At 38.5% G+C, this 19081-nt stretch overlaps 1 protein-coding gene across 3 annotated transcripts in view; it reads left to right on the top strand.

Moving 5' to 3' along the window:
• The window catches only part of HIBCH (3-hydroxyisobutyryl-CoA hydrolase), a 140757-nt gene that overhangs the window by 840 nt on the left and 120836 nt on the right, over window positions 1-19081 (top strand). The gene's annotated exons all lie outside the window — the stretch shown is intronic.

Below are 19081 nucleotides of genomic sequence, written 5' to 3'. Positions count from 1 at the left end.
GAGCGCGATGATTCAGAGGGAGGGCCAGGAAGGGAAGGGCTCTGGGGTCATCTTGGCCACGGCTGCTGTTTCCTTGTCGCCGCCCACGAATTCACTTTTAAATCTTCCTCCTCCATTCATCTGTACTCTCATAGGGGACTGCGGGTTTGACAGATGGGTTGGCAGCTGTGAAGATGGACTTCCTGCCAGTGGTATCCGGGTCCCACTGTTCTAATGGAAATGTCAGGTGTACTGGATGTTCCTCAAGACACAGCAGTGTCTCTGGGCCTTGCCTCTTAAGGAGTGGGCCTCGGGCCACCTGGACAGGAAGCGCATCAAGGGTGGGGAACTCATCTCTCTCCAGCCTTTGGTGCTGTGATACTCAGTGTACCTTAAGGATGGTTTGGGTTGAACCTAGGTAGGAATGGGTGTTGGTGGGCGGGGTGCGGGTGGGGGGAATAGAAACCTTAAAAGGGCAACACAAAGCTTTTGAATAGAAGAGGCCAAGCAGCCTCGCCCAGAAGCTGATGTTTGTGAATGTACTGGGCCTTCTAAAGCGGCGCTTCACACACCTTTTCACTTCTTGGCACAGGTAGGAAAGGATGATATTACAAGGGTCAAAATGGGGGTAAACAGAAGAGGCTGCTCCTGCAGAAGGCTTCCTGCAGAAGCCCTTGCACTTGGAGGGCTGGGAAGACCCATGCTGTATCTGCATCCCTGTCATTCGTTTCACGGCATCCAGTTGGGAAGCTCTGCTTAAAGCTTTGTCTGGCACGTTTTCTTAGCTACATTTTTCCACTCCAGCTGAGACTGCCTCACTGAGTTGTCAACACTTGGTCTTCTTCAGCAGTGAGGAACCAACAAGACAGGAGGCTGGGGCAATACTCAACTTGGCAAACTCCAGGAAATGGTGCTTAAAACGTTTGGCTTCTTGAATGGAATTCATGGTACTGCTCCCAGCCTGCACCTGGGTTCTCCAACTTGAGACAATTTCTCCCCACATCCCCCCACCCTTCCCTGGCTTTCACTCACTAGCAAGTGGGCTGCTTCTACTTTCTTTCTCACATTCATTTCTTAGGTCCATTCTCAGAGCGGTTAGGGTTACTGTTTAATTAGCCTCATAATCATATCTATGATGGCAAAATCAAGAAACAATTTAAACATGATTCTTAAAAGTAAGGAGATAAATACCAGAGACATAGAAGGTGAAAGAATTTGCCTCTAGGAAGCAGGAATTTAAATTTGGGGAAGACAGGGTAGAGCAAGGGATATAAATCTAGTCCATTTTTCTTTTCTTTTCTTTTTTTTTTTTTTTAAGATAGAGTCTCACTCTGTTGCCCAGGCTGGAGTGCAGTGGCATGATCTTGGCTCACTGCAACCTCTGCCTCCTTTGTTCAAGCGATTCTCCCACCTCAGCCTCCCTAGTAACTGGGATTACAAGTGACTGCCACTATGCCCAGCTAATTTTGTATTTTTAGTAGAGACGAGGTTTCACCATGTTGGCCAGGCTGGTCTCGAACTCCTGACCTCAGGGGATCCGCCCAGCTCAGCCTCCCAAAGTGCTAGGATTCCAGGCGTGAGCCACTGCACCTGGCGGAATCTAGCCCATTTTCCACTTTGCTACCACACATCTGCAGGGTTTCTTGCTTGCTTAAAAGCTTTCATTGGCTCCCAATCTCTGATAATATCAAGAGCAAGTTCCTGAGCAACTCATTCAAGACCCATCACCCCTCGCATCTGTCAACTCTGCCCCTTGAATATTACACCTCATTTTACTACACCACATCTAGTTCCCTGAATATGCAAACAGATTTCATACATTTGCACCTTTATACATGTTATTGCTTTTGCCTGGGAGAGTATTCTCTTGCTGCTATAATAATAGCTAATGACACTGTGCTAAGTACTTTCTGTGATTTATAACTGTTAATTCTTACATCAACCCTATGGTAAATGTTACTGTTATCTCCATTTTATAAACAAGAAAACTAAGACTTAAAGAGTTTAAGTGATTTGCAGAAATATGTAGTATTTGGTGAGGCTAAATTTGAACCCAGCAATCTGACTCCAGGACTAACATAATATTACCTATTCATCCTTCTAAAATGTTTCCCAGACACCAAATTTGAACAGGATTAAAAGATTTAAATGTTTTTTTTTATTATTATACTTTAAGTTTTAGGGTACATGTGCACATTGTGCAGGTTAGTTACATATGTATACATGTGCCATGCTGGTGCGCTGCACCCACTAACTCGTCATCTAGCATTAGGTATATCTCCCAGTGCTATCCCTCCCCCCTCCCCCCTCCCCACCACAGTCCCCAGAGTATGATATTCCCCTTCCTGTGTCCATGTGATCTCATTGGTCAATTCCCACCTATGAGTGAGAATATGCGGTGTTTGCTTTTTTGTTCTTGCGATAGTTTACTGAGAATGATGGTTTCCAATTTCATCCATGTCCCTACAAAGGATATGAACTCATCATTTTTTATGGCTGCATAGTATTCCATGGTGTATATGTGCCACATTTTCTTAATCCAGTCTATCATTGTTGGACATTTGGGTTGGTTCCAAGTCTTTGCTATTGTGAATAATGCCGCAATAAACATACGTGTGCATGTGTCTTTATAGCAGCATGATTTATAGTCATTTGGGTATATACCCAGTAATGGGATGGCTGGGTCAAATGGTATTTCTAGTTCTAGATCCCTGAGGAATCGCCACACTGACTTCCACAATGGTTGAACTAGTTTACAGTCCCACCAACAGTGTAAAAGTGTTCCTATTTCTCCACATCCTCTCCAGCACCTGCTGTTTCCTGACTTTTGAATGATTGCCATTCTAACTGGTGTGAGATGATATCTCATAGTGGTTTTGATTTGCATTTCTCTGATGGCCAGTGATGATGAGCATTTTTTCATGTGTTTTTTGGCTGCATAAATGTCTTCTTTTGAGAAGTGCCTGTTCATGTCCTTCGCCCACTTTTTGATGGGGTTGTTTGTTTTTTTCTTGTAAATTTGTTTGAGTTCACTGTAGATTCTGGATATTAGCCCTTTGTCAGATGAGTAGGTTGCGAAAATTTTCTCCCATGTTGTAGGTTGCCTATTCACTCTGATGGTAGTTTCTTTTGCTGTGCAGAAGCTCTTTAGTTTAATTAGATCCCATTTGTCAATTTTGGCTTTTGTTGCCATTGCTTTTGGTGTTTTGGACATGAAGTCCTTGCCCACGCCTATGTCCTGAATGGTAATGCCTAGGTTTTCTTCTAGGGTTTTTATGGTTTTAGGTCTAACGTTTAAATCTTTAATCCATCTTGAATTGATTTTTGTATAAGGTGTAAGGAAGGGATCCAGTTTCAGCTTTCTACATATGGCTAGCCAGTTTTCCCAGCACCATTTATTAAATAGGGAATCCTTTCCCCATTTAAATGTTTTTAAGTCTTAAAAGGGCAAGGAGAAAATACAAGTGAATTGCTTTTAATCTCAAACTAAGCATGAAACAATGGCTGAAATTACAAAGGAAAAGTGACAGATCTGACTGTTGAACTTTTAACTTCTTTTATCCAAAAAAAAACCCCATAGAATAAAATTTAAAAACAAGTAAAAATTATAAAAAATTTGCAATATACATGAAAGATAAGTATAACATTAAAGAGAACTTAGAAAGAAAAAATAGCCTACTAAAAATGAGCAAAATGCAAATTCGTCATCATGAGAGAAAAATGTAAATGGCCAAACATTTTTAAGAGAAGTGAAAACTTAAAATGATAATGCACCATCAAATTGAGAATAAAATAATACTCAGAGCTAGTAATTTGGGCCAGTGACCCTTGGAGTAGGATGTATAGCAACTAAAGAAACTCATACGTTACTGAGAAGCGTGTAAATTGGCTCAACGATTCTGGAGAGCAATTTGACAGAATGTAGTGAAAGCCTCAAAAATGTTCACACACTTTGACTTAAAAATTACATTCCTGGAAATTTATAATACAAACATTTTCTATAAAAGGTCAGATGGCAAATACTTTGGGCTTTGAAGGCCACATATGTCTCTGTGGCTTTTCTTTTGTGTGTGTGTTTAAAAAAAAAAAAAACTGCCCCCCCTCCCCCCGCCCTTGTTAGGCCATTCTTGCATTACTATAAAGAAATACCTGAGGCTGGTTAATTTATATGAAAAGTGGTTTAACTGGCTCATGGTTCTGCAGGCTGTACAAGAAGCATAATGCCATCTGCTTCTAGGGGGGCCTCAGGAAGCTTCCAATCATGCTGGAAGGTGATGGGGAGCAGATGTCTCACATGGTGAGAACGGGAGCAAGAAGGAGTTGGGGGGGAGGAGCCACATAAACAATGAGATCCCTGTGAGCTCAGAGTGAGAGCACACTTATCACCAAGGAGATGGCCCAAGCTATTCATGAGGGATCCGCCCCTATGATCCAAACACCTCCCCCCAGGCTCCACCTCCAACACTGGAGATTATATCTCAACATGAAATTTGAATGGGACATCCAAACTGTATCACCCCCAAAATGTAAAGTCTCATCACAGTACATTTGGTAATGGCCAAGAGAGAAACCAAACTAAATGTCCGAGAATAAAAATTAGTTACAACTAGATACACGTAGGCAAGTTTTTAAAAAGTGTTAAAATTTTAAAATGTTTCAGAATGGTATCTATTGGATAAAATAGTATTTATGATTTATTAAGTGGAAAATACAGTTTACAAAATAATATGGTGTGATCCCGAAAACAACATAATCATGTGTGTATAAATGCATAGAAAAAAATCTGGAAAGATATAAACAGATATTTATAGTGGTCTAGGGCAGGGGATGGAATTGTAGATATTTGCTTTTTATTTTATGTATATGTTTCCCATAATGAAATGTATTGTTTATATAATTAGCAAAAATATACGAAACTTTGCTTGGGGGACAACAAAGCACCTCATTTGTTAATTTGGGAAAATCTTTTATTACAATCTCTGTAAGGAGTTGGTTGCTCTCTCTTCTGTACTCCCTGATTACATAATGCTCTTCTGAGCACTTTTATTTAATAGCAGAATGGTTGATATCATTATTTAGTTAAGGTTTCCTCTATTATTGAACATCTGAGTTCCCAGTACAGTAGTCTCCCCTTATCTGTAGTTTTGCTTCCAAGGTTTCAGTTATGATCAACCAAGATCTGAAAATATTAAATGAAAAATTCCAGAAATAAAACAATTCATAAGTTTTACATTGTGCACCATCCTGCTGTATCCTGTCCAGGCCATGGGTCATCCCTCTTGTTCAGTGTGTCCACACTGTAGATGCTCCCCTGTCTGTTAGTCACTTTGTAGTTGGCTTGGTTGTCAGACCTACTGTCAAGGTATTGCAGTACTTATGTCCAAGTAACACTTATTTAACTTAATAATGGCCCCTAAACACAAGAGTAGTAATGTTGGCAATTTGGGTATGCCAAAGAAAAGTCATAAAGTGCTTCTTTTAAGTGAAAACCCAAAAGTTTTTGAATTAGTAAGGAAAGAAAGAAAATCCATATGCTGAGGTCGCTAAGATCTATGATAAGAATGAATCTTCTACCTGTGAAATTGTGAAGGAAAAAGAAATTCATGTTAGTTTTGCTGTTGTACCTCAAACTGCAAAAGTTATGGCCACAGTGTATAACTTTTATTAAAATATATTTGTATAACTGTTCTTATTTTACTTTTCTGTTTTATTTTTAGAGACAGGGCTTCATTCTGTCACCCAGGCTGGAGTGCAAAGGTGCAATCATAGCTCACTGCAGCCTCAAACTCTTTGGCTCAAGTGATCTTCCTGCCTCAGCCTCCCAAGTAGCTGGGACTGCAGGTGTGCATCACTACGCCCAGCTAATTTTTTAATTTTTTATGCAGATGGAGTCTGACTCTGTTGCCCAGGAACTCCTGGCCTCAAGTAATCCTCCCGCCTCGGTTTTCCAAAGAGCTGGGATTACAGGCATGAGCCACTGTGCCTGGCTATTCTATTTTATTAGCAGTAATTGTTGTTAATCTCTTATTGTGCCTTATTTATATTAATAACTTAATCATAGATAGATATGTATAGGAAAAAACATTGTATATAAAGGGTTCAGTACTATCTGCAGTTTCAGATATCCATGAGGGGTCTTGAAACGTATCCCCCACAGGTAAGGGGGGACTTGTATTTCTCTGTTATAAATATGCTGGTTATTCTCCACTTGTTGTGTTTTAGTGCCATCTTCTGCTCTTCTCTGCTAGACTCTGTGCCTCAGAAGGTGGAATTTTTCATAAACTATTCCAGCTGGGGTCTCATGCCAGTTGGTTTTGACCAATGGGTAACACCATCAGTAGATTGGAGGATGGAAAAGGAAAAAAGGTTAGGATATGTTTCACCACCTCTTTTCCTGCTTCTGGCTTTGTCCCTTGAAGGCTCCTCCTGCAAGGCAGCCCTGCTCCACTGTGCCAGCTTTCACTGGGCTCTACTAACGTGATTCCCTCCCCTTATTTCTTCAGGCCTAGCTGTGCTAACTCGTGGGTACCTCCATGTTTCTTGTTTCCTTTCATCCAACCCTAACCCTAACTTCTATAAATAGTTCCCGCAATAAAGTCTCTTCAGCTGAAACATCTGAGTGGAAATTGATTCCTGTTATGACAGACTAAATATATTAAAGGAAACAGTTGATCATCATAGAACACAAATCTTTTATCCTTACTGCAACAGGGCCTGGATATTTGCAGATTTTATATCCGAGCTTTGGACTATTTGCAAGGTAATTATAGAGTGATTTACACATTTCCTGAAACAGGGATTTAAGTTAATGCTGTGAGGCTAGTGTTTGGGAATATAACACTCTGACTATTCTCCACTTCTCCGGTAGTTTTTGAGAAGTAATGCTCCATTGCATTTTATTGAAGAAATTATATATGCAGTACAGTGGTGTCCACATTTTGATGTTTTCAGTGGAATCTTTAAGAAAAAGTTCTTACATGTAATCTAACATACAAATTAGATAAATGTCAAATTGCTCTGGTTGAGGCAGCATTGGGGAAACCTTCTTCCTATCTTTGAAGCCGACTTTGGGATGCCTCTGCAGAACCCCAGGGCTCCTTGGAACACAGTGTGAAAACACAGATTTGGAAAATCCTAGAGTCTGGAAGATATACCCTTCCTAAGTATCAAGTGTCTGTTGTGTCTCTTTAGGTTAGATTCCTAGAATTTCGGTTGACAATATGATTTTACCTATTCAAGACACTCCTCACTGTGAATGATGTGACCCATCTCATGACTGCATCTGTTACCACATACGGAATGCCAAAAAACCTCTCCTGACTTCTCATCATACTTTTAATTGCATTTTCATTACTGATAAACTATTTTCCCACGTCTCTTGGCCATTGATACTTTCCCTTCTCCTCTACCACCTTCTACATTTTTTCAGTCATACTTTCATGTTTGACCATTTCTCAATTCATCAATACATAAGAATTCCTTGTATGATGTTCTGATCATTATGCTAATGGTTTAATGAACAACACATTATGTCTGTGCTTTCATGATGTCCACAGAGTAGCAATATTGTAGTCTTATTATTTATCTTGCTTAATCCAATTAACAATTGAATTAATCATTTGTCACAACCTTTTATCACATTTGTGGCAAATACTTTTTCTTAGTTTGCCTCCTAGTTTTACGTGTTTTTATTATTTACAAAATTTAAAAAGTTTTTATTTAGTCAAATCTCTGGATTTTTTTCTTGTTTATATGCCTAAGATCCTTTTAAATCAAAGATCAGATCAATGTTCATTCATATTTCCTCAAATTTTTTTTTTTACTATTTACTATTTAAGTTTTATTGAGCAAACATTTTTTCCCACAATTCTGTGATGACTGATGTATCATAAACTAACTTCTTTTATGCACTAGGCCGTATTTCTGGATCCTCTATTTAGTTTCATTCATCCTTCTTTGGATTACTGTGTCAATGGCATAGCATTTTAATAACAATAGGGTAATTTCCTGCTCAAATTCACTTTTTCAAAATATTTTTAATATTTATATCTCGAGATGAAATTTATTTACTCTTTTCAAGTGACTTGTTTGTGTTTATAAAAGTAATGCATTGCACTATTCACAATAGCAAAGACATGGAACCAACCCAAGTTTTCATCAATGATAGACTGGATACAGAAAATGTAGTACGTATGCACCATGGAATACTATGCAGCCATAAAAAAGAATGAGATCATGAAGCTGGAAGCCATCATCCTCAGAAAACTAACACAGGAAACCAAACACCTTATGTTCTCACTCATAAGTGGGAGTTGAACAATGAGAACACATGGACACAGAGAGGGGAACAACATACACCAGGACCTGTGGGAGAGGGGTTGAGAGGAGGGAGAGCATCAGAACAAACAGTTAATGCATGTGGGGCTTAAAACCCACGTGACAGGTTGATAGGTGCAGCAAACCACTATGGCACACATATACCTATTTAGCAAACCTGCGCGTTCTGCACATGTATCCCGGAACTTAAAGTAAAAATAAATAAATAAATAAAAGAGTAACACATTATGAAGAAAAATTTGTGGAAACTGAAAAATGTGAAAAAGTATAAAGAAGGAAATAAAACCTACTCTATGTACCACAGTTGTAACATTTCAGGGCATAACTTTCCAGTCATCTCTCTGTGTGTACGTATGTATTGTTTTTGCAAATATTACTAAACATATTGTTTTGTAAGCTGTTGTCTAATGACCACATATGAGCACTTCATTGTCATGAAGTATTCCTTTGAAATACGTTTTTTAATGACACATTAGCCAAGACCTCTAGAATAAGGAAGGTGAATGGTAGCAATGTCAGTAGGCAACTCTCAACCTTTCTGGACTCAGTCATATCCTTTCCTCAGTCATGTCAATCACATCAAACTAGAATTGAAGTTACCAATTGTCACACGGATCAGCACTGTGGGCTTGCCATTGCTCCACCTCATAACTTGAAATCAGCTACTGGAAACTTGAAATTGGTGTTGACTGTAGTTCACTGGACTATAATAAGTTTTGCAGGCCGGGTGTGGTGGCTCACACCTGTAATCCCAATGCTTTGGGACGCCAAGGCAGGTGGATCCCTTGAGGTTAGGAGTTCGAGACCAACCAGCCTGGCCAACATGGTGAAACCCAATTTCTACAAAAAATACAAAAATTAGCCAGGTGTGGTGTTGTGTGCCTGTAGTCCCAGCTACTTGGGAGGTTGAGGTGGGAGAATCTCTTGAACCCAGGAGGCAGAGGTTGCAGTGAGCCAAAATTGTGCCACTGCACTCCAGCCTGGGCAACAGAGTGAAGCCCTGTCTCAAAAAAAAAAAAAAAAAAAAGTTTTACAGCACTTGTCACCTATATCTCTTTTGTTAGGCATATGTAAAAATGACTTGACCATAGGCTATTAGGTAGTTTAAAAATGTGGTTGACTCACAACAAGGACCAGACTTGAACTGATAAAGTTGTAAGAGATTCCTAACTCCATGTTGCACAATCTTATTTTTGTGTTCCTTTTAAATCATTAACTAATATAAATCATTAATACCTGCCTTAGAAAAGATTGTAAAATGAAAGCAAAGCACATTTATGATTCAGGGAAGGAATCCTTAACATTTGTGATAGAACATTTAAAACTCTGAGTGTTTTTAAGGTACGGTGCAAGGTTACTAACCTATGTAAACTAGTGGGAGTAGAATGTGGTCCTGAGTGATACAAGTAGCTAAGATATCAAAAGCAAAGGATAAATTTCTAGTGTATGTCATAGCGGATATATTTACAGTCATGAAGGCATGGGAATATAGGCATCTCTCTAAAAGCTTTCATTGGGCCTTGAGTTTTTAATCTTTATTTTATCACACTCTATCCACACACACATATGCATACACACCCAAACTGCATATACGTTAAACTTCATAAAATGGAAATTATCTTTTTTTTTCACTTACCTTTCCACAGAAGTGTTGTTTACTAAATTCTCAGATGTTAAATATAGTAAATGCAAAAGCCTTGGAGTTTACGAATCCTTAGGATTTGAATTCCCCCATCTCAAGGGAATTAAAGGCTGACATCGAAGAGTAAAAAATTCAGGGAAGGATCATTGGACTGCCTTTCCCTGTGCTCCCTCTGGACATTCCTTCATAAATTGCCAAGGCCAACCTCTGCTGATTAGATGTCAGTTCTCTGCCGTTTGGTACAAAGGTTATTCTCTGGAGCAAGCATGTTATCAATGACTCATTTCCTCCCATTCTTAAACTTCCCTAGATATTTTCTTGTTTATTTTAGTTTTCCACAGACCACTCTAAAATCAACTTATTCTTGGATCCTCCCTGATACATTTTAGTCTGTAAAATGATTTTATAGCATACTTTGCTATGTTGAATATTTACATCCTGATTGCTTACCCCATTTTGTGTATTTTGCTTTCGAACAAGTTTGCCTACCTTTATTTTTGGAATATTTTGGCAGTCTATCTTTTGATATCTTGTGGCAAGTATGAGTATGTATTTAATTTCATAGGGAATAGTGCATTTAAAAGTCACTTAATTTCTTAAGCATTAAAAATTGAGCTTTAAGAGCCTTCTTTAAAATGTCCAATACACAGAATCAAATTCTTTTCCTAAACCGCACCCATTCTGTCTCTTCCACACCTGATATTACCAAATCATTCTGGTAAAAACTTAAGCCAACAAGAGACTGGAAAGGCAAGAGGAGACAAGAAGAGGTAGATTTCTCATATGCTGATTATACTGTCTTATGAATTTGTTAAGTAATTTCCTTCTGTGATATAAGGTGTGTCATTTAGTTAACACTGTAGAGACATTTTAAATATATTTGGGAAAATGGGATTGTACTGTTACTCCTAACACCTCACAACTTAAAAACAATTTTAACTTTCAAATCCCTTCATACGTATTGTGTATTTGATCCTAAATGCTTTTCACAAGTCTTGTAATAGAATGTGCCAACAGTGAAATGTTTGCTTATTGTGATTAATCTAGAGTTTCCACAAATGAACTGTTATAAATGGAAAGAAAACACTGGAAAATCAGAAAGAACACACACGGTTATTTTTGAACTTAGTTCACATAGTTTCTTTCTTCCTAACATTCCCCCTACCCCCCTACTCCCTCATACACATTTTTTCCTTCTTTTACTCTTTCCACAAGGTTATGAAGAAAGCTTAAATATAGTCGTCCCTTGATATCCACGGGATACTTGGTTCCGGGATCTCCAACACTCCTCCCACTATGGATACCAAAATCCGAGCATCCTAAAGCCCAGCAGCTGACTCAGCAGAACCCGTGTGTACAAAAATTCAGCCCTCTTTATAGGCGGGTTTCACACCCCTCAAATATTGTATTTTTGATCTGTGTTTGGTTGCAAAAACTCCACTTGTAAGTGGACCCACGCAGTTCAAATCCATGTTGTTCAAGGGTCAACCATATATTACTTGACATATGCAGTTAAATTTTATCTTGGAAATAGCAACAAATGCAGTTAATAGTTACTTCTGTGAGGATCAAGGAGTTAAATGAAAGTTGGAGACCCACTGCTTGATACCAAGATGAGGAAAAGGAAGCTAATTCCCTGTTACCACTTACTTCACTGCATCTCTGGTCTCCCGTTCTCTTCGTTTAGACAGTCTTATCTACGGATGAGTATAGAGGTTTTGACTCCAGAGTCTAGGAGACAGTGTACAGCAGCAGCTGTCTAATTTGTTTTCAAAACTGGGGGAAAAAAGCTTTGATATTACCATTTATCATAAATCTTTCATCAGCTGAAAATTATTTCCTACCTCATTGACTTTGAATTTTTTTTTTTTGAGACAGAGTCTTGCTGTGTTGCCCAGGCTGCAGTGCAGTGGTGCAATCTCAGCTCACTGCAGCCTCTGCCTCCTAGGTTCAAGCGATTCTCCTGCCTCAGCCTCCTGAGTAGCTGGGACTACAGGCACCTGCCACCAGGCCCGGCTAATTTTTTTGCATTTTTAGTAGAGATGGGGTTTCACCATGTTAGCCAGAATGGTCTCGATCTTCTGACCTCATAATCCGCCTGCCTTGGCCTCCCAAAGTGCTGGGATTACAGGCATGAGCCACTGTGCCCAGCAACTTTGAATCTTAGTAACACATATCAAACATTGCTGTCTTGCCTTCCACTGTCTTTGTGCTCTGAGTTTTTTGCTCCTAAATGTAGGCAGAAATTATACAAATTTAAATTAATTTTACCACTAGTATTGTGGGATGAGTCATTTTTCCTTTTAAATTTAGGAGTTTGAGGCAAGAGTTTCAAAGGAGGGTTTCTGAACCTCGTAGGTGAATATCAGAAAACAGAATATCAATATTTACTATTTTCTTTTTCCTTACCTCCTTCTTTATCTGCCATAGGAAAAGAGAATATAGTATTTAGAATAGTAGAAAGCCTCAGCCACTTAAATACCAGGACAATATAAATGAGACTGTAAAGGACTCAACGTTTTCCCATATAAGTGGAAAAACATACCATCTCAACACTCATTTGCTTTTATTTCCCCTTCCTGAAAGAAATATCAAATATTGAGGAATCTAGGGTCCATCAGAGGGAAGTATATATATACTGTAACATACCATAAAAAATTATATACTACTTACATATTATTATTGCTATGTATACATACATGCAAGCAATTATAGGGAAACCCAGTGGAGCTTAATGGCCATAATTTTTACAGAAGATCTTCTTGATTATACTTCCCTGGGACTTGCTAATATCAGAGAATTGGGTTGTTTTTTCTCTTTTAAAAAGTTTATTTACTTATTTTAGATTCAGGGGTACACGTGCAGATTTGTTACATGGATATATTACAAAACAGTAAGGTTTGGGCTTCTAGCATACCCATTACCCAAATAGTGAACATTGTACCTTATAGGTAAATTTTTTTTAACCTTTACCCCCATCTCAACCTCCCCCTTTATGGAGTCCCCAGTGTCTATTATTTTCATCTTTATGTGCATGTGTACCCTTGGTGTAGTTCCCATCGGTAAGTAAGAACACACAGTATTTGATTTTCTGTTTCTGAATTATTTCACTTAGAATAATGGCCTCCAGCTCCATCCACGTTGCTGCAAAGGACATGATTTCATTCTTTTTTATGACTGCATAGTATTCCATGGTGTATATATACCACATTAAAAAAAATCGATTCATCCATTGATGAACACTTAGGTTGATTCCATGACTTTGCAATTGTGAATGTGCCATCATAAACATACAAGTGCAGGTGGCTTTTTGGTATAATGATTTCTTTCCTTTTGGGTAGATGCCTAATAGTGGGATGGCTGGGTTGAATGGTAGGTTGAGAAATCTCTATACTATTTTCTATAGACCTTGTGCTCATTTACACTCCCACTAATGGTGTATAAGGGCTCCCTTTTCTCCACATCCATGCTACCATCTGTTGTTTTATAATTTTTTAATAATAGCTATTCTTACTGGCATTTTTCATATGTTTTTTGCCTTCTTGTTTGTCTTTTTTTGAGAAATGTCTGTTCATGTCCTTTACCAACTTTTTTGTTGTTGTTGTTGGCAAGAAATCGCCCTGCTATGTCGCCCAGTGTAGAGTGCAGAGTGCAGTGGTACAATCATAGCTCACTGTAGCCTCAAATTCCTGAAGTGCCCACTTTTTTATGGGATTTTTTTGTTTTCTTCTTGTTGATTTGTTTGAGTTCCTTGTAGATTCTGGATATTAGTACTTTGTCAGAGGCATAATTTGCAAATAGTTTCTACAAGAGACTGAAAGGGCAAGAGGAGATAAGAAATAGATCTCTCATGTGGTGATTATACCGTCTTTTAATCGGTTAAATAATGTCCTTCTGTAATATAAGGTACCTCATTACTTAGGTAATACTGTAGGTTGTCAGTTTATTCTGCTGATTATTTCTTCTGCTGTGCAGAAGCTTTTTAGTTTAATTCCCATTTGTCTATTTTTGTTTTCATTGCATTTGCTTTTGGGGTCTTAGTCATAAATTCTTTGCCTAACCCAATGTCCAAAAGAATATTTCTTAGGTTTTCTTCTAGGACTTTTATAGTTTCAGGTCTTACATTTAGGTCTTTAATCGAGCTTGAGTTAATTTTTGTCTATGGTGAGAGATAAGGGTCCAGTTTCATTCTTCTGCATATGACTAGATAATTTTCCTAGCACCATTTAATGAATAGGGTGCCCTCTCCCCGTGGTTTATTTTTGTCAACTTTGTCAAAGATCAGCTGGTTGTAGGTATATGGCTTTATTTTGGGGTTCTCTATTCTGTTCCATTAATCTATGTGTGTCTTTTTGTACCAGTACTAAGCTGTTTTAGTTACTGTAGCCTTATAGTATAATTTGAAGTAATGTAAGGCCATTTGGCTTTGTTTTTGTTGCTTAGGGTTGTTTTGGTTATTTGGGCTCTTTTTTGGTTCCATGTCAACTTTAGGATAGTTTTTTTCTAATTCTGTGAAGAATGACATTGGTAATTTGATAGGTATTGTGTTGAATCTGCAGATTGCTTTGGGCAGGTTATTTTAAGGACATTGATTCTTTCAATCCATGAGCATGGGATTTTTTTCATCTGTTTGTGTTATGTATGATTTCTTTCATCAGTGTTTTGTAGTTTTCCTTGTAGAGATCTTTCACCTGGTTAGTTAAATATATTCTGGTATTCTATTCTTTTGTGTGGCTATTATAAATGGGATTGAACTTTTGCTTTAGTTCTCAGCTTGAAAATATTTGGTGTATAAAAATGATACTGATTTTTGCACATTGATTTTGTATCCTAAAACTTTACTGAAGTTGTTGATCAAGTCTATGAGTCTTTTTGGAGAAGTCTTTAGGATTTTCTAGGTATAAGATTATGTCATCAATGAACAGAGATAATTTGTTGGGATGTCCTTTATTTATTTCTCTTGCCTGATAGCTCTAGCTAGTAATTTCAGTACTATGTTGAATAGCAGTGGTGAGAGCGGACTTCCCTGTCTTGTTCTAGCTCTTAGGGGGAATGCTTTCTACTTTTCCTCATTCAGTATGAGTATCAGTTGGTTGTGGGTTTGTCATATATGGCATTTATTATTTTGAGGTATCTAGTTTGTTGAGAGTTTTTATCATAAAGGGATGATGGTTTATATCAAATGCTTTTTCTGCATCTGTTGAGATGATCAAATGGTTTTTGTTTTTAATTCTGTTGATGTGGTTAATCACATTTATTGATTTGAGAATGTTGAATCATCCTCGCATCCCTGGAATAAAGTCCACTTGATCATGATGAATTATCTTTTTTATGTGCTGTTCGGTTGGGTTTGCAAGTATTTTTGTTGAGGAGTTTGGCATCTATGTTCAACAGCGATATTGGCCTGTAGAGATTAATTTTTTTGTGTGTTCTTGCCTGATTTTGGTATCGGGGTGATACTAGTTTCATGGAACATCACAGAATTTGTAAACTAACTTATCAAACTTAGCAGAACAGATCAATTTACTCATTTGGGAATGTTTTAATGCTAAATTTAAATATTTATTGCTAAAGTGAGGTCAAGACTATATCTTCATAAAATGAATATTTTTAAATAATAAAGATAATTTGATATTGCATACTAGAAATATGTAAATTATGTTAAATCTACAAATGGACATTGTACTATTTCTGTGCACCAAGGCTTGTGTTCTTGGAAAATACAGTACAAAGTCTTTATAATGTCAGTGTTATGTTGTGAATGTGTTACGTATGTATTTTTATTTCAATCTTTAGAGACATATTTTGGTATGCCATATCTCAAAGTTGAAAAATGTATTAATACTTTTTTTTCTAAGAAATTTCATTTGGAGGGATTAGCTTATTGAAAACATGGAAGCCTTTCAATCTTGTTTGATGTGGTATATTCACCATCTAGTGGCAACTCACTAGAAATCAAGTGCATGTAGTAAAGACAAAACTTGTCCAAAAGGTATTTTGGGAATTAGCCATAAGGAAAAATGTGGCAGATATGTGTAATGCTCCCTGATTTCCTTAAAAACCACTTTTATATTTGTTACAAAACAACTATCTAGTCTCAAGTGACACAATGGAAAATGTAGATAATTATAGAGAAGAAGCGAGTCACTCGTATTTTCACCATCACCCAAGGATAACCACTGTTAACATTTTGGGTGTGCATTTCTCTAAAATGTTTCTGCACATGTATACACACATTTTTTGGTCTAACAGAACTATCTTTATTTAAAATTTTTCCAATTTTATAAATGCTCCTATGCTTATCAGCTGCTATTTGAATCAACACTCTGAGCATGGATACTGGTTGATGATCTGAGAAATAAGCCATAATTGCCTGCCAGACCCACATAATCTTGGAACCCACGAACATTCCCAGTATGTAAATGGATGATTAAACTCCATGGCCTCTTGATCCAAGTTGGTCCATTCACAGCTCAAAAAAGTTACACTAGGCTAATCAGATTGCTCTGCTGAGTTCAGAAAATGAGAAACAGATTAATCAATTAGCAAGTGTGATAAAAGCAAAATAGAAATGTAAAAAATAACTACTTAAAAGCAATATTACGAGATGATGTCATGAAGTAGAGTTGGAATCAGACAAGCGAAGGCAAATAAAAATCTCTTGGAAGTCAAATTAGTATGAAGGTACAGAAAACATATAGGGAGATCAGTTTTATCTGGTCTGCTGGCCCTGCTTCAAAGTGATACTGATAGAAGTCAAATCCGATTATGTCATCTTTCTGCTTAAATACCCTTAGACAGGCTTCATAGTCCCTAGAGATCTGACCCTTCCCTACCTCTATTGTGCCACTGTCAAAATGCTGGAGTCACCTATTATGCTTCATGTGCGCAGAGTTTCTCTATCTAAAACAGTTACCTTTCCTGGGAAGCTTTCTCTGATTCCAACACTATAACAGGTGGCCCTACTGTGTGCTTCCATGGCTCCATGTAACCTTCAGAGCCTAACACTAACACGGCACCTGGATCATAGTAGCCCCTCCATGATTAGACAAAGCACCAAATAGAAGCAGACATTCCGCAAGTTTGCATGAGGTTCCATGCGGCCAACAAGAGAGGGAGATAGAGAAGAAAGGGCCCCAGATGTGGCTCCCCTTCCAAATACTTTCAGTTCCCAGTTTAACCTATGTGATCCTTTCAATATTTCCACCATAATGCATGGGTCCAGTCCTGTTCTTTGGGTTGCACAAAATAATTAGCACAAGCATACAAAAAGGCAAGAGTAATATTCAAAATACTGAAGAGCTATGGTACATTAAAGTGCCCTGGGGGTAAGTCTGTGTGTGCCAGCCTGCAGCAGGTGGTCTCAGCCCTGGAAGGAACAGCATGATGGACACCATGGATCCCTTCTGGTATGCAAGCACTATCACAAGGAGCGCCATCTCTGAAAGGATCTGGGCCCACTATGAGCACATGGGATGGAGTCTAGTGTAGTCAGCTATGGCCAGTCACCTGGCAGGTGCCAGGTTGGTTTCTTCATCAGTACCCTCTTGGGAATCCTTTGGGCCCAAGGAAATAGGTTGTCTGGCAGTGAGCAGTGGCTATTTACCAATCATTTTGGAAGTATTTCAATGTCTTAACAATCACATAGCCATACTGATGCTTATCTGATGAATACTAGCCTTGCAACAGGGCTGATTTAACTTGCTTTGGATACCAAGCAAAAAGGAAGGGAAAGGATCCAGAGGATTTCATTACCTAACTGCTGGTACCTCCAAAACCTTGGGATCCATAAGGATACTCATTCATGCCCATAGTGCAAAGAAGGAAATGGTAAATCCCTTAAGTGCTATTGGGTTACAGCTGTCACAGTATCCTATACCACCATTTTGTGACTGATAAATTGAAATGAACACTGCTGTTTGGAGTCAGGGAATCAAGTTCTGTTTTCCCCAGTTTTTGTCTTTGTAGTTGGGCAATGCCCTACTTCTGGCCTTTAGTTGTATGACCCAGGTCTCTTTGTTTAGGAAGACACCAGGGACTTCTTGCAGGTGGTCTACATTCTGTGCATTCATGCATCCCGCAGTTGGCCTTGGCCAAAGGAGTAACTCTGAGACTTCCATGCTTATGTCCTTGGGGTGGGGACCAGTGAGCTCACTGTGGGTCAGAGAACCTTGCTCTGGCTTGGCAAGGAACATTGGCGTCAAACACACTCTTCACTCAAAAGACCATTTTGTAAATTTTTAGAAAAATCACAAACGCAAAGGAAGGAAAACGAGTGGGTTTCAGCACATTTCCAAGAGGCGTGAAAGGGGTAGAGGGCTGAGTCTTGAGATTTCCTACTCACCCCATGAGTGAGGAGGCAGGGTAGAGTTGACTAGGTAACGCAGCCAGTTAGAGTTAGGAAAAGGCAGGATCTCAGAAGTCCTTCCAGGAGTGGGCTATTGGGACAATTAAAATAAGCATCTTGCATTTCATTCCCGGCATTCGCAGACATCCTTGATTGGTGGTAGAGCTTCAGGGAGAGGGGGATGGGACAGGGCTGGGTGTGCTGAGGGGCCTCAGTCCAACAAGAATGACTTTTTGGCAGTTTCTCCAGAGCCTTCATTGATTGCCAATCATTGATTTCCAACAAAGGAAAGCAGGAGGGAGTCACTTTTCTATCCTTCAGCCCTTGTGCTGGCTCCTGGATAATCTTTCACATGTTATGGGTACTTATATCAAAGAGCACTTGCATTTTGACAAATAAATTTTACAACCTTATTTTTTCCACATTAATGCCAGGTTTATACTGGTTAGAAGATAACAAAGTTATTTGTATACAACATTTCCTTCATAATTAGTATATCAAATTTGTAAGCTCTCTTACCATGTCCCAGCATTAGGTTTTTGAAAGATTCAGACAAAATATAAGATGCAGTTCCTATCCTCAAGGAATGTACAATTTGAGAGAGAAAATTAGCATTAAATTACGACAAAAAATCATGTAAGAAGTAAGTCATAAGCCAAGTGCAGTATGTGTGCCTGTAGTACCGGCTACTGGGAAGACTGAAGTGGAAGAATCACTTGAGCCCAGGAATTTGAGTCCAGCATGGGCAACATTGTGAGACTTCATCTCAAAAGGGT

This window comes from Pan troglodytes, chromosome 13 (assembly GCF_028858775.2).
Source record: "Pan troglodytes isolate AG18354 chromosome 13, NHGRI_mPanTro3-v2.0_pri, whole genome shotgun sequence".
Lineage (NCBI taxonomy): Eukaryota > Metazoa > Chordata > Mammalia > Primates > Hominidae > Pan > Pan troglodytes.
This window is presented reverse-complemented; position numbering and strand designations above follow the sequence as displayed.